Raw genomic sequence first — 13,217 nt, 5'->3', positions numbered from 1 at the left:
CAAGAACCCAGTGTCAACACGATGTGTGCTGAGAACAACCCTGCTGAAAATAAGCCTGTACACTGTAGCTATGAGTGTGTCCCAGACCGTTGCCAGAATGATGGCATTTCGTATGATCATTCTAGGCATCTTCTGTCTACTAATCATACTGAAAATAGTCACCAGACTGGTACCGCTTTTTTAGGTGTGCCCAAGAGTTCAAGGGGAAGGTTAAGTTTTCAGCCTCCAAAGTATAAGGGAGACATGCCAAAAACTGGAATAATAACAGTCTTTTGCTAGTTCCATGCACGTTTTCTTCATCAGCCATGAACAGACAGGAGATGTAAGGAAATAAGTAGGCCTTTTTGCACACTGTAAAGTGCTTAGTTAACACTCAGAACAGATTTAGCAGCACTGGTCACTAAGACCTAAAAAGCTGCACTTGCTGTGCAGCTTGCAGTTGCTTCTAGAAGGGTCAGGGGCAAGTGCACTATGAAGAAACACACAACATCTGGAGAAGGATCAGAAGAAAACAGTAAGGTGTTAGGGGAAGTCAGTGAATCAGTTAGATGGTCGAGGTTATCTCTGAAGTTCTAACACAAGTATGGCAAACATTAGCCTCTTAAAAGCAGCTCTGTGAAAGTGGAAGCAAGAAGGCTAAAGAGCACAATTATAACCTGCACACAGGTCATTGCTAAAAGATACATTTGCTGTAGTGTGCTTTCTAGGAGACGGACCTGGGGGGAAAAGAGGTGACAACTTTTACCCTTACACTTGAATTGACCAATCCAGATCATACTACAGCTTCACAAAGACTGTAAATGGAAAGAAAATCCTGTATATCTGGACAGGGACTACAAGGAGTAGCTAGGGAAGAGCAAGCATTCCTAAACTGCTGTTTTCCACTGTCTGATCCAAAAGACACGCTGATTCAGGTATCTAACCATCATTCATCCATTATTTTTCATAAAGCATGGGAAAACATTGTATGACAGAATTCTGTTTCTGAGAAATTTGGCTTAAACTGGCCAGGAAGAGTCAACAGTTACGACAGAGGACTGATATATGTGGTTATGTAAGCCTGATTTTAGTAGTACAGCAAGCAGAGGAAGGAAGGGAAGAAGGAAAAAAATACCGGTTTTACCCCAATTAAAACAAAACTGACAGTTTACCAGAATAATTACGTATTTTGTTTCGGTAGTTTTTACTTCTCAGTATAACAACTGCTGTTGAAGAAAACACTGGAGAATGCGGGCATCGATCCCGCTACCTCTCGCATGCTAAGCGAGCGCTCTACCATTTGAGCTAATTCCCCTTGGTGGTCAATGTTAGTAGGAAACATAAAACTGTGATCTTCAGGGTGTATTTAAAGTTGCAGTTCTATGCATGTAATAAAGAGTTTTCTCTCTTGCTCTGGTTTCTCTAGTCACAGATGAAAATTCCACTTTGATTTCAAAACAGGTGACAATTTTTTAGAATTTCATTTAGCATTTCCAAATGAAGCAGTAAGAAACAAGACAATCCAGAGAAGACGTGTTTTCCAGGTGTATAAAATAATTTTTTAAAAGTTTATTACTTGCAATTCATGAGAGGAAGCACATTCTGGCATTTGGGTTTCTCCCCATAAAAGTAATTTTCTATTTATTTTTATTCTAAATACAAGTTAATTATTCTAATTTATTCTAGTCAAACATATCGCAGCGTTTAAGAAATAAACCATGTACATCTAAAAAATAAGAGCTTATTTTACTTCAAAATTCCAATTCAATACATGAAAACATCTTTGTGGTTAACTTGTTTTTCTCCCACCACAAAACACAAAGTTGGAGAATGCAGGCATCATTCCCACTACCTGTCACATGCAAAGCAAGTACTGTACCGTTTGAGCTAATTCCTCCCACAGTACACTGGTTTATCCCATAACCATAGATTTTACTAACCACAAATGCAAACTCCTTCCCTTTACCGACTGCTCCCTTATCATGGGTAGTAACCCCAGGGCAAGTGTTCAGAGCACTCATGACCATTTGACCTTGAACTTGTATATTTTTTTGTCCAAGATGACAAAGTCCCCAAGTAATGTGGTAAGATGCTTCATGCTAATTTGCATGACAAACTCACAACCTGCAGCCTTTCAGTGCCACCCAACTCACCTTCTTTGAAGAGAGCGGTTGCTTCTTCTGTGTTGAGGAAAGTCACAACAGAGAAACACAGTGGAGCAGCTTGAAGATAATACAAAACTCGCATCTTCCCTGACATCTCCTAAGAAGACCATGTAGAAAGTAAAAGTCAAACCTCATTAAGTTTGCTCGCATCAGTTTACATTAGTGTTGTCAAAGAGATGCATCAAAGTGATCTGTGTTAAATGAAACTATGCAGACACAAAAGCCTTCACAGCTGAAATAACCTTGAGAAAGCTAAAAATGGGACTAAGAAGGTCAAGTTATTTTCAGCCATGCAGGTAAGGGAGTTCTCTCAACCAACTGGAAAAATTAAAGTTTTACTCATCATCTTAGAAAAAAAATTAGCAATCTCAACAAATTCAAGATCACAAAATAATGGGTTGTCAATTATATGAAATACATATTTTAATCACTGAAAATAGTACTATTGCAGAGGTCTTTCCTTACCCTTATCTAACTTTGGCATCAAATAAACTGTTTTTCCGTGAGCTGACCTGTCCAAGCCTTAGGCCTTTTCAAGGGCAGCAGAGTGCGATTTGGGCATGAAAACCAGGGAGAAGTAAACCGCCATTTTCATACTGAATCAGACTGCACAGAGTAGATAAAGAAACTGTACATAGAGCTGAACCTTGTGAAACATGATATGGGAGAGATCCCAGCTGCAGATGTGCATTGCGCCATCATTAAGCCTGAGATATGTGCCTGTGAGAAGGACTGAAAACACTTTTGCATATGTTTTCCCCCTCAAGTTTACTCCAGTGAGGCAGACAAAGTCAATTACAATATAGTGCAAGAAATGGCAAGAACAACTTTTTATTTATTGTTGTGCAGAGACTGAGGTAAGGCAGGAGACTATTTACATTCTAGAACATTTGCAGTGATACTGTGGTTTTAGTTCCACATCTTGGCCTGAATCTGGATTGTGATAGATTTAAAGTACTACCTTACTTTAGACAAGTTGTAACTATCTGATGCTTAATTTCATAATTTATTTTCTTTTGACTGTATGCTGTGATCCAGGAAGCTAAATCCATTAGGGAACACCGCTAGCACATGTATTGTGTGTGTGTGCTGCACAGTTTACTTTGCTAGCAGAACTTACTTTTCTGCATTTAAACAGCAAGTGAGAAATCTTTTTATTACATAATTTTCATTGCCTTTGTTGTGTATAGTGTATCAGTGTGACCATGCTCACTGTAAACTCCATTTTCTTTCTTCAAATCCAGAAAGCATTCCTTGATTTAATAACCTGGGAATTGATTCTTACTGCAAAGTCAGTATGACTACACTTGTATTTTTTAATTTCTGAAATATTTTTAGTAACCCCATATATTTAAGATGCAGTACTATTTTAACTGAAACAACAAAGTCAATACAAAAAAGTAGAAATACCTAGAATATAATTTGGTAGGATATAAATGAATACTTTCCACAAACTATGATAAACATGAACTGCTAAACCATTGTATTTATAATTTATATAAAGGTAATTAGAAAATAAAGCTGGAAAAGAAAATAAAAAGACTTGACAAACAAGGAAAAGTAAAATCTCATTACCCTTCAATGACTTCTGGCAGTATACTTTCTAGATTTACAAGTCTTTTGGTACACACATTGTAACAGAGGTAAAAAAAATAGCTCTCTCCCCCTCCTGAATAAACAGCAGAGGAAGGAAGGTATTATCAGAGTCACACAGCAGAAAATGCATCAGTATGCTTCTCATATGTCAACTGAGTATTCTGATTTTTAAGCTACCAGGCTTTCCAAATAAATGCCACGATGATTCGGTCTTGCTAAATAGGCAGACAGACTCAAAAATAATTCTAAAGCAGCCAAGCTATGATTCAGCAGAAGTAAGTCCGCCCCTGGCGCTCTTAAGCAAGGGGAATTAGCTCAAATGGTAGAGCGCTCGCTTAGCATGCGAGAGGTAGTGGGATCGATGCCCGCATTCTCCAGTGTTTTGAGAGACTGAGTACTTATGGTAGGACAACATTTTCATACTGGTTTGTGAAAGAAAAAGCGTAGCTACTAACACATACCATTTCTTACAGCAAATAAAACAGGAAAGCAGACTCCGAAATACTTATGAACTCTCTGAAAAACAGTTCCTTCACAAAAGCATTCGGTAATACAGGAAATAAAATATGCTTCTGTTCCTTACAAGTGCGTTCACTTTTGGTGTGAGCATGGTTTCTCATTATATGAAAAGTTAGTGAAATTGTCTGTAAGAAAACGTAGAAGCATGTGGCTGTCTACATAATCATCAGCTTACCACAGAATTAGTCTCTTCAGCTACCTTGCACCTGTTGTAGCTAGGATGGGCACAACACGCTTGTTCCTAATCTGAGCTGCAAGTGACACTCAGTCTCTCACAATTTCACTCAATTTCTTCCTCAACCCATTATAAGAAAATAAGCAGCACTTAAAAAAAAGCACAAACTCATCTTTGATCAACATTAACAACTTAAATCGTGCATATTGTGCACGTGCTTCTTAAAATTCATTTTAGAGACATTTTTCTGTAGCAGTTTTGTAAAGATTAAAATTAAAATAGCCCCACAATATAAGGTAGTGTAAACAGGGAACTAAATCTGTATCACAGCCAAAATCCAGAAGAAATGGCAGCATCTGTCAATTACCCATTAACAGGAACAAAAGCCATTAAGAGGTATTTATTTCTTTTTGGTGCACACAGTTACCCTAATTTTAGACAAAATAGAAATTTACAAGTCTCTCTTTTTCAAAACAGGAAAAAAATTACAACTGGTAACTGAAAAAAAGTATTGCTTACCGTAGTGATAAAAAGCAACTCTTGCAAGTAACAAATGGAGAATGCGGGCATCGATCCCGCTACCTCTCGCATGCTAAGCGAGCGCTCTACCATTTGAGCTAATTCCCCTTGCCCTGGCGCCCGGTTCTGTTTACCTACCTTCCTACTTTCATGTTGCTCACTGACAGACACTTCTACAACATTGGGTTTCAATTTCATCTGCTGTTTCCAGTATAAACAAAATTTCCCCCCCACCACCCCCGGACAAAAACACAGTAGCTGGATAGTTAGAGCCCACCGATTGAGTTCTAATCCCCTGTTGAAGTTACTGGTAGTCAATAACAGAACACAATTCCCAGTGAAATGCAGAAACAATTAGGTCTTTCTTAAAACACTGCTTTTGACAGCTTTAGTGGGTATCTTGCATAACACGAAATCTGGAGCGTTGGTGTCCTACACGTCTTTTATTCAGCAGAGCTACATCTGGATAACAGAAGGTCTGTGTTTCCAAGCAACTGCATTTTTACGTTCACACCAAACAATTATGACTGTTTATAGGAATATGGATATATTTAGGGATTGTCTTTTTCTAAAACAGATTTTTCCTATTTGTAATCCCTAGGTGGAAAAGAATCAGCTAAATGACTTTACCCATTTCCACATTTTACATTATAATAGGTGTGACAGAATAGGTAGAGTTCTTCCAGCTCTTTCTTTTGTGGCAACCAAGTCTGTGCCCAAGTTACAAGACTGGGAAAAAGAAAAGCACCCAGGCAAATGGAACGCTGGGAAACAAAGTAATAGTTCACATTATTTATTTACATCTCTCAGGAATTTTTAAGGTGTGACTGTATTACCAGATAGGCATACACAATCACAGATACATATTAAAAAAATCAAGAATACATAATTAAACTGTAAAAACCCCATGGCTGTAGTGGAACAGCAGTGGAAACGCTGCTCAGTGGTTTAGTTTCAGCTCTGCTAGATCAGAGTCATAAACCACAAAAAAAAGTAGGGTCACCAATGTTCCCTGTTATTTGAAGTTATGTTTTCTCCTTTTGAAAGTGGCATGTAGAGAGAAACAGGGTGGGGGGGTGGGGGGAGCAACTCTTTATGATCTCACACTACCTTAAAACAGAAATAAAGCAGGCAAAATAGATCTACTTTGCCAGAACTGGAACATGCAGATTTGTCGACCTAATGTGACTGAGGTATCGCAACAATCACATATCTACACACTTCATGTGTTTTCAGCTTCTTACTTCCTCAGCCTCTATATACTGTCATTTAATATACAGATTTGCACAAATCCCTGCTGATTGAGAGTGGTGGAAATAATCATAGCTTGTGTATGTTAATAATCAGTGGTCAGCTGTTCATTAGTGAGGAAATAATACTGAAATGGTTAAAAAAAACAAATAGCAGGCAGTAATGGAAAGACATCCAACTGACTTTGTTAAAACCCTAAGAAAAGGAACCTTTGGAAATTATGTTTCTTTTCCCTATAAAAAGAGGAAGGGGAATTTGAGTGAACCCTTCAGAAATTTTGTAATAGTCTGAGCCTTTCTTTTGCTTTGGTTCTAAAAAAAGGTGGTGAGAGAGAATTGTGAACTTCTATTTAATATTATAAATGTAGTACATCTTTGCCTTTCTGGAAAAATTACTATCTGAAATTAAATTTATTAAATAACTCTAGAAACAACTCTTTTACAGTTTCTTTCTTGATTGACCCAAGATCCTTTAAGACACATGAATCACACTGATATAAAAAAGATCTTTCAATTCTTTCCACTCCAAGGACTCAAGTGATTTCAGAACATACAATCACCAAACTCCAGCCTTTGCAGGACATCCAAGTTAATACCTGAATAATACGTATTTGATTTTTTAATCACTGGGATTATATTTGTGCCCATAAAATAAATCAGTCTCAAATTTTAGAAAATTTTGCTGAGACAAATATTTAAAGAATACATCTTAAGTCATCCTCTGCACATACAGCTCGTGCCATGCCATATATAATTCAACAATGTCTCCAGAAGTTCTCTGGAGTCAGCAACTCAGTACTTAGCCATAACCAAAAGTTACAGATTCAGAGACAACTGAATTTTATGAGAGTATCAAATCCCTCCAAGTCAACCTATATGTAATCATGCTTTAAAAATATTTCACCATCCTGACTTTAACACAGAAACAACTACTTCTATGGCATTTCCTCCAGACTCTCACCGGTTCAACTCTGACAATTAAGCTCCTAGCCATTGTGCTCTTCCAACTTAGATCTGACTTCCAAATGCATTACCCAAACTTTGTTTTCTTTTTTTGGCTCCAGAAGATCCCAGAGAACATGGTACTGTGGCATTAGGACTAGAAGAATCTCAAAAAGGGTGGAAAGAAAGGTGCTAGCAGAAAAACATTTAAAGGAAAACATCTCAAGTTTACATTTGTACATATATGAGTGGTTTTACTCTTAAGAAAGTTTTTACTGTGGAAAGGATGGGGATGCTCTGTGAAGATACTTCTGGCTTTCTAATGCAACACTATTCTCTCGTTAGTTTTCTTGCAAGTTCCATTCACCACAAGACAAATTCTGAATGACAGGGTTTTTTTCTGAACCTTTGGCTTTCTTGTTCAAGCAACCCAGATCATTCTTTAGCAATACAAGTACCTTCCTTCTTCTTTTTCCTTTGCTCATCATGGCATCAGTAATTTTTGAATACCATACACATTGAACTCTTAAAACACTGACAACAGATTTTAGAAACTTCACATCACCAGATGGCTCAGAATTTGCAGTGCTTCTAAAGACAGCACAGAAAATGTGCTCAACTAAGGGAAGCCCAGGTAGATCTGCAGTTTGCAAATTGACTTTCAAGCTAGAATAACAGCAGCAGTTGAAGACAAACACGGAGCTTTTTTTATTCAAAGGTATTCTGGGAACATTATTATTTTAGGAATAGTAAACCAATTATCATAACAAAAGGAATAGAAAGCAGAATTTGCTAGAGAAGGCAGAATGAGACAGGTGAAGGAGCAACAGCAAGACGCTAATTATCACTGACCAGAGAAAGAAATAGAATTCACAAGCTAGCAATCTCATTAATTACAAATCACTAATGCTAACCTCACTTTCTGAAATTATCAAATACTGCTGCAGCGTCCAAGATGTCAGTTCCACTACTACCTGATGAGGCCCACTGGTCTAACCCCAAATCCATGTACCTGAAGTCCTGTACGCACTCTTCCATTAACAAACCTCAGCATCTTGTTACCTTCTCCCTCACTCTTAACTGAAACAGCCAGCTTTGGGGAAAAAAAATATTTCTCCCTCTCCTATTAAAACCTAATCAATGCAGAAAGAAGCATCTGAAATTAATTTGTAGAAGATAATTTAAGTTCTTACAGCTGGAATTACTCTGCAGATACTACAGATATTTAAGCAACTGGTGACTGAAAGCCCCACTACTCCATATTTCTGGCAAAGCAAGCAAGCTTTCTGCTACTTATGCTCTGGGATGTTTTCACGTGACCCGTCATATTTTTGAATCCAGAGCTCTGAAATGTCCAGAAGTTCCTTTGCTTAGTAATACAGTAATGTGAAACCCAGCACTTGGTTATAATGAAAACATTCCAGAGTACGAGTGACTAAATCCTACTTTCAGAAGTGACTCAGAGTTATGCCACAGTTGTGACACTATACATTTCAGTACACTACAGATAAAAACTATCTTTAAATAAGTTGTCCTGATTACTAAAAATTCCACTCAGTATTTTACTTTGTTTTTGCCATAAGGCCTTCTGTTCTCTGTACGACTGACAAAAATAGGTGACCTAAAAAAAAAAAAAAAACAAACCAAAAAACCAAAACCAAACAACTGTAATCCTTACAGTTTTTCACTTCTGTTTGGTTTCTCTGAAATTTTCCTTAGTATTCCTTCTGAATAAAAGATCACCTAAGTCTTAAAAACACCTATGTTGTAAAACAAACAAAAAACCAGACCCCTTCTAATTGTGTTTATATTAGGCTTGTATGAACACAGCCCAGGCAGAACAGGGTTTCATCACACCGGTTTTTGAACGGTAAAGCACATCTACATCTCTTAATTAAGGAGAACCCCAAGCAGGCTTACATCTGCACACAAACTGGCAAGTTCTGCTGTCTATGAAACTTCTTAATTTGTTACCAAGCACTGGTAGTCCTAAGCCTTTAACACAGCAAGTAGGGGAAAACTTACTTAAACTCAAAACAAAATCCAGAACTAACTATAAATCGAGCAGTGGCAAAACAACCTAAGTACAGCTAGAGTACATTCAATTCATTCTTTTAAATAGCCTAACCTTCAAGTTGGTAGATTTAGCATTAAAATGAAACAAATAAATATGTCTCCAGTTCTGTATCCAAATTTGTATTTAAAGCATTGAAGAAAATGTTTTCTGGAGCTCTGAAATAATTTTACTGAAAAGCAGTATACAAATACGGATTTCGGCAAAAAAATCAACACCCTCCTCTAGAGAAAAAAAAATAAACCAAACCCAAAACAACAGGCACACCCCCCACAAAATGTACTGTAAATCACATAAGAAGCCATACAGCAGATACGAGTCAGAAGAAACTTCTTCCCAGAATCCCAGGACTCTTTCTGTTCTTAAGGGGCACAAGAGGAATAGAACTTGATTTGTTGATGCAGATTTTACTGTTTGCTCCCAAAGTTTTGCCTCCATTTTACCATCACTCATCATTTCATACCCAAACCACAGGACAAAAACCTGTTAAAAAACCCCAAACCCAGAATAACTAACCAAACAAAAAAATGCTAAAGATTTGCGACTATTAGTAATACATACCTTGTTTGAGGAAAATCAGTGCAGTCCATCCGGGATGTAATATATTGGTATAAAATTCTGTAACATTGATCAAAGAATCAATGTTAGAAACAGCTTAGCCAGGCATCCTGCATAACCTCTTCATCAGCAGCCACAACAGCAATTTGCAAGAGCCCAAATAATTCATATTAAATATGCTGCTTTTGTGAGAACTACAAATCACAACATTCTTTGTGAGTATTTACCAGATTGGCATTTAAGTTAATGTCATGCTCTCTGTGCACTGAGACAGTGAGCTCGGAGATAACTCAGAGTGAGATCAATCTAGCATTTCATGCTACTCTCTGTGATCTCCCTCTGGACCACACAAAATCACCATTATGATTTCAAATTGTAACGTCTCAAACTTCAGAGGGAAGTTGAAGTACTGAGCAAGACATCTGAGTTACCGTTCCCTTTCTTTAAAAGCACCCATGAGTTTTAATTTTCCATCCAAATTAACATAAGGATTGCATATTCACAAAGATTTCATTCTGTTTTCAGATGGGGAAATAGTAAGTCATATATTAATATGATTATGCATTTAGGTTTCTCTTCTAGGAAAATGGCTAGACTCAACTTACACGTCACAAATTACTTCCATTTTTCTGGAACACCTGACATCTCTACAAGCCTAACGGGGGTTTCAAAAAAGTTTCAACATCATAGGACTCATGTACAATGCCCTCCTTGAACTAAGATGACAGTACAGAAAAAATGTATTATTAATTTTACATACTATCCAGCTTCAGCTACTCCTTCCAAACAGTTTAATAATAATAATAAGTTGTTACAGAAGCTGTAAGATTGACTACACCTGAATTCCAATGGATCTGCAACCTTTCTTCTAAATCACCACTGTAACAATTCCAATTTTCTCTACATCCCCTACAATTCCGCAAAGGAGACAATGTGTGCTGGTTACATTTGGCTAATCAGCTATCCCTTAACAGCACATACAGTACGCTCCTCATGTTGCTTTAGTGGCTCTTCTGAGCCATGGATTTCCACAAAACACAGGACAATTTCTTTATCTTTTGGATTTTTATCTGTCTTTCACTTTTGGTGCAAAAGTTAACAGGGAGGAAAGTGATGAAGATTTTCCTAATTTAGAAGATTTAAGAAGATTAAGATTCCTGTATCCTGTGGATTTACTAAAGCTATCCACTCACTAAATGAGAATTTCTCCAGAATAATAAAAGCAGCTTTAAGAACAATAACCTCATGCAAACAAACAAACAAAACAACCAGTAAAAAACCCCAAGGAATTGGTTATATAGAATGATCTGAAAAATATACTTGGATGCAGTGTTCAAGGACCAGCGGCTTAAGGTACACAGAACTCACTAAAGTTCAGTGTATGTTTAGCATCTGATTGCTTAGGTCCATATGAAAATTCAGGAGTTGTGGGTTTTTCCGTACTTATACACCACCATACTGTACAGTCATTTTAGAACTAGAACAGATGTGCCACTAGAAGAGATGTGTTCACTGATAAAGCCACCTGCTTACAGTGTACTCTGAACACAGGTATGGCACAAAAACGTCACAACCAAGCTGGATTAAAACCACACTAAGTTTAAATCAGCACCCACTTCAGCAAGTTCTTCAGCCCATTTTATCCTCTGATTCAATTCTTCCACTTTTCTCTTGGGCTTAACAGTACACCCTGAGCGAACTCTTGGCTGAACTGTATCAGAAGTGAAAGAAAACATAATTTATGATATTTTTACTAATACAATGTAGAATTGGTGTTGTGGCACATGTTGAGAGTGATTGAAGCAGAGCTGGCGCCTGAGTCCTGGCAGCACAGCACAGCAGTAGGACATGCCCCAGAAAAACCTACAAAGTCACTCGCTCCCCTGACGAGCAGTAGCACCACTCCCTGCATCTCCTCCTTCAAGCAAGCACCCCCGCGCCTGTAAAACCAGATTTCGCGAGGCCCAGTAAAGCCAACCGCAACGACTCGATAAACCCCTGAGTAAAATGCCGCAACCAAACCTCCACCGCCGACTTCGTCTTTTGACGGTCTCAGCCCTGACAAACCCCACACGGCGCCGCCGCCCCTCAGGTTCCCGCCCTGCCACCCGCCCGCGGCCGCTCGCCCCGCTTTTTTCCTTCAGGTACAGATGGCGCGGCGGACAGGTTGCGCTGGAAGACTTGTCGTGGGATGAACAGGGAAGTGCTGTAGCTGGGTCTCCTAGTCCTTGAAGCTGTGGCTGGGATGGCGGGTCAGTCTTCAGAAGCAAAGCCTGGCCCGTGCGGTGAGCCGGGCGGCCGCCTTGGGTGTGCCCTGCGGAGCTGCCCGGTGCCAGCCTTGTCTTCCGTATCGTCGAGGGGAGAAGGTGGTATTGGGAAAAGCTGGTGTTGTCCTAGATTTCCCCACGTGATGGCTGTAAGCTATGTGCGTAACAGCTGAGTGCGTATGCCTTTAAATGAACCTTGGTGTTTTTTCAGAATGTAAATTCATAATTGGGTTTATGCTTGTGTGTCTTTTTAGGCTTTGCTTTGAGGGTGGTGGTTGGAAGAAAATTTAAAAATACATATATTGATCTGTGTTTAAGGAGAACAGAATTCTTATCTTACAACCAAATTCCTGGTAGTTTCTAGCACTTGAGGGTATGACCTTTAAATATCTTGGATATGTATATTTCTCTGTCACTCCATATTATTTTTTTTTTCCTTAAAGAGACTACAGAACTTCAGGCTCATTTGCAACTATACAAGCTTCTCTTGTCTTACAAAAAAAATCTTAGCCTCTGAACCTTTGACACAAAACATCAGGTTAACTGCTGGCAGGTTTTATTACAAGATGGGAAAACCACCTTTGATTTTTCCTGCTAGCAGGCTTGGTGAAATCGTGTAAGCTAAGCCGCTCCAGCATGCGCCTTTATTCCTCAGCTCCTTAGGGTCTGTGAAGTCTTGACAATAACACATCTACTGTACATTTATAACCTTTGCATATTGCTAGATCTTTTTCCTAAAAAAAAAAACCAAACCACAACTTAAGGAAAAATGGGCATTCAAGAATTTCTTTCAGCAAGAGCTGAGATACTTTTCTGATGGTAAAAGCATTTCTGTAGCTCATGAGTGCTCCCTTTGCTAAATGTCTTTAGTAAAATTAAAGCTACTTCAACACTTCTCAAATCAATAAAAGGTTATGAAAAAAATACTAATGCAATAGACAACCTGAAATAAAATCAGTTAAGACTTTGAATTGTTTACCAGTCGTTTTTAGATTATAGCAGCACTTGAATTGATAGTAGCTATCTCTAAACACCTTTCTGTGAGGAAAGCTTTATCTTTTCTGAAGATAAAAACTAAAAGTGTAGGGTTTTTTTTAAATCCCTTTTATTTTAGAATAACAATACCCAACCATGAAGTTATTCAGGAATGCCTGGTCTAAATACGCTCTTTGT

General features: G+C 38.2%; 3 non-coding genes across 3 annotated transcripts; 1 reads left to right on the top strand and 2 right to left on the bottom strand.

Annotated features, from left to right (window-relative positions):
• Positions 1 to 1,221: 1,221 nt before the first annotated feature.
• On the bottom strand, positions 1,222 to 1,294 carry TRNAA-AGC. Its single transcript has one exon. It is a non-coding gene; the product is annotated as a tRNA-Ala (tRNA).
• A 2,750-nt stretch (positions 1,295 to 4,044) lies between these two features.
• TRNAA-AGC lies at positions 4,045 to 4,117 on the top strand. Its single transcript has one exon. It is a non-coding gene; the product is annotated as a tRNA-Ala (tRNA).
• Positions 4,118 to 4,988: 871 nt separating this feature from the next.
• On the bottom strand, positions 4,989 to 5,061 carry TRNAA-AGC. Its single transcript has one exon. It is a non-coding gene; the product is annotated as a tRNA-Ala (tRNA).
• Between the last annotated feature and the right edge of the window lie 8,156 nt (positions 5,062 to 13,217).

The sequence above is a fragment of the Falco rusticolus genome, chromosome 3, assembly GCF_015220075.1.
Source record: "Falco rusticolus isolate bFalRus1 chromosome 3, bFalRus1.pri, whole genome shotgun sequence".
NCBI lineage: Eukaryota > Metazoa > Chordata > Aves > Falconiformes > Falconidae > Falco > Falco rusticolus.
This window is presented reverse-complemented; position numbering and strand designations above follow the sequence as displayed.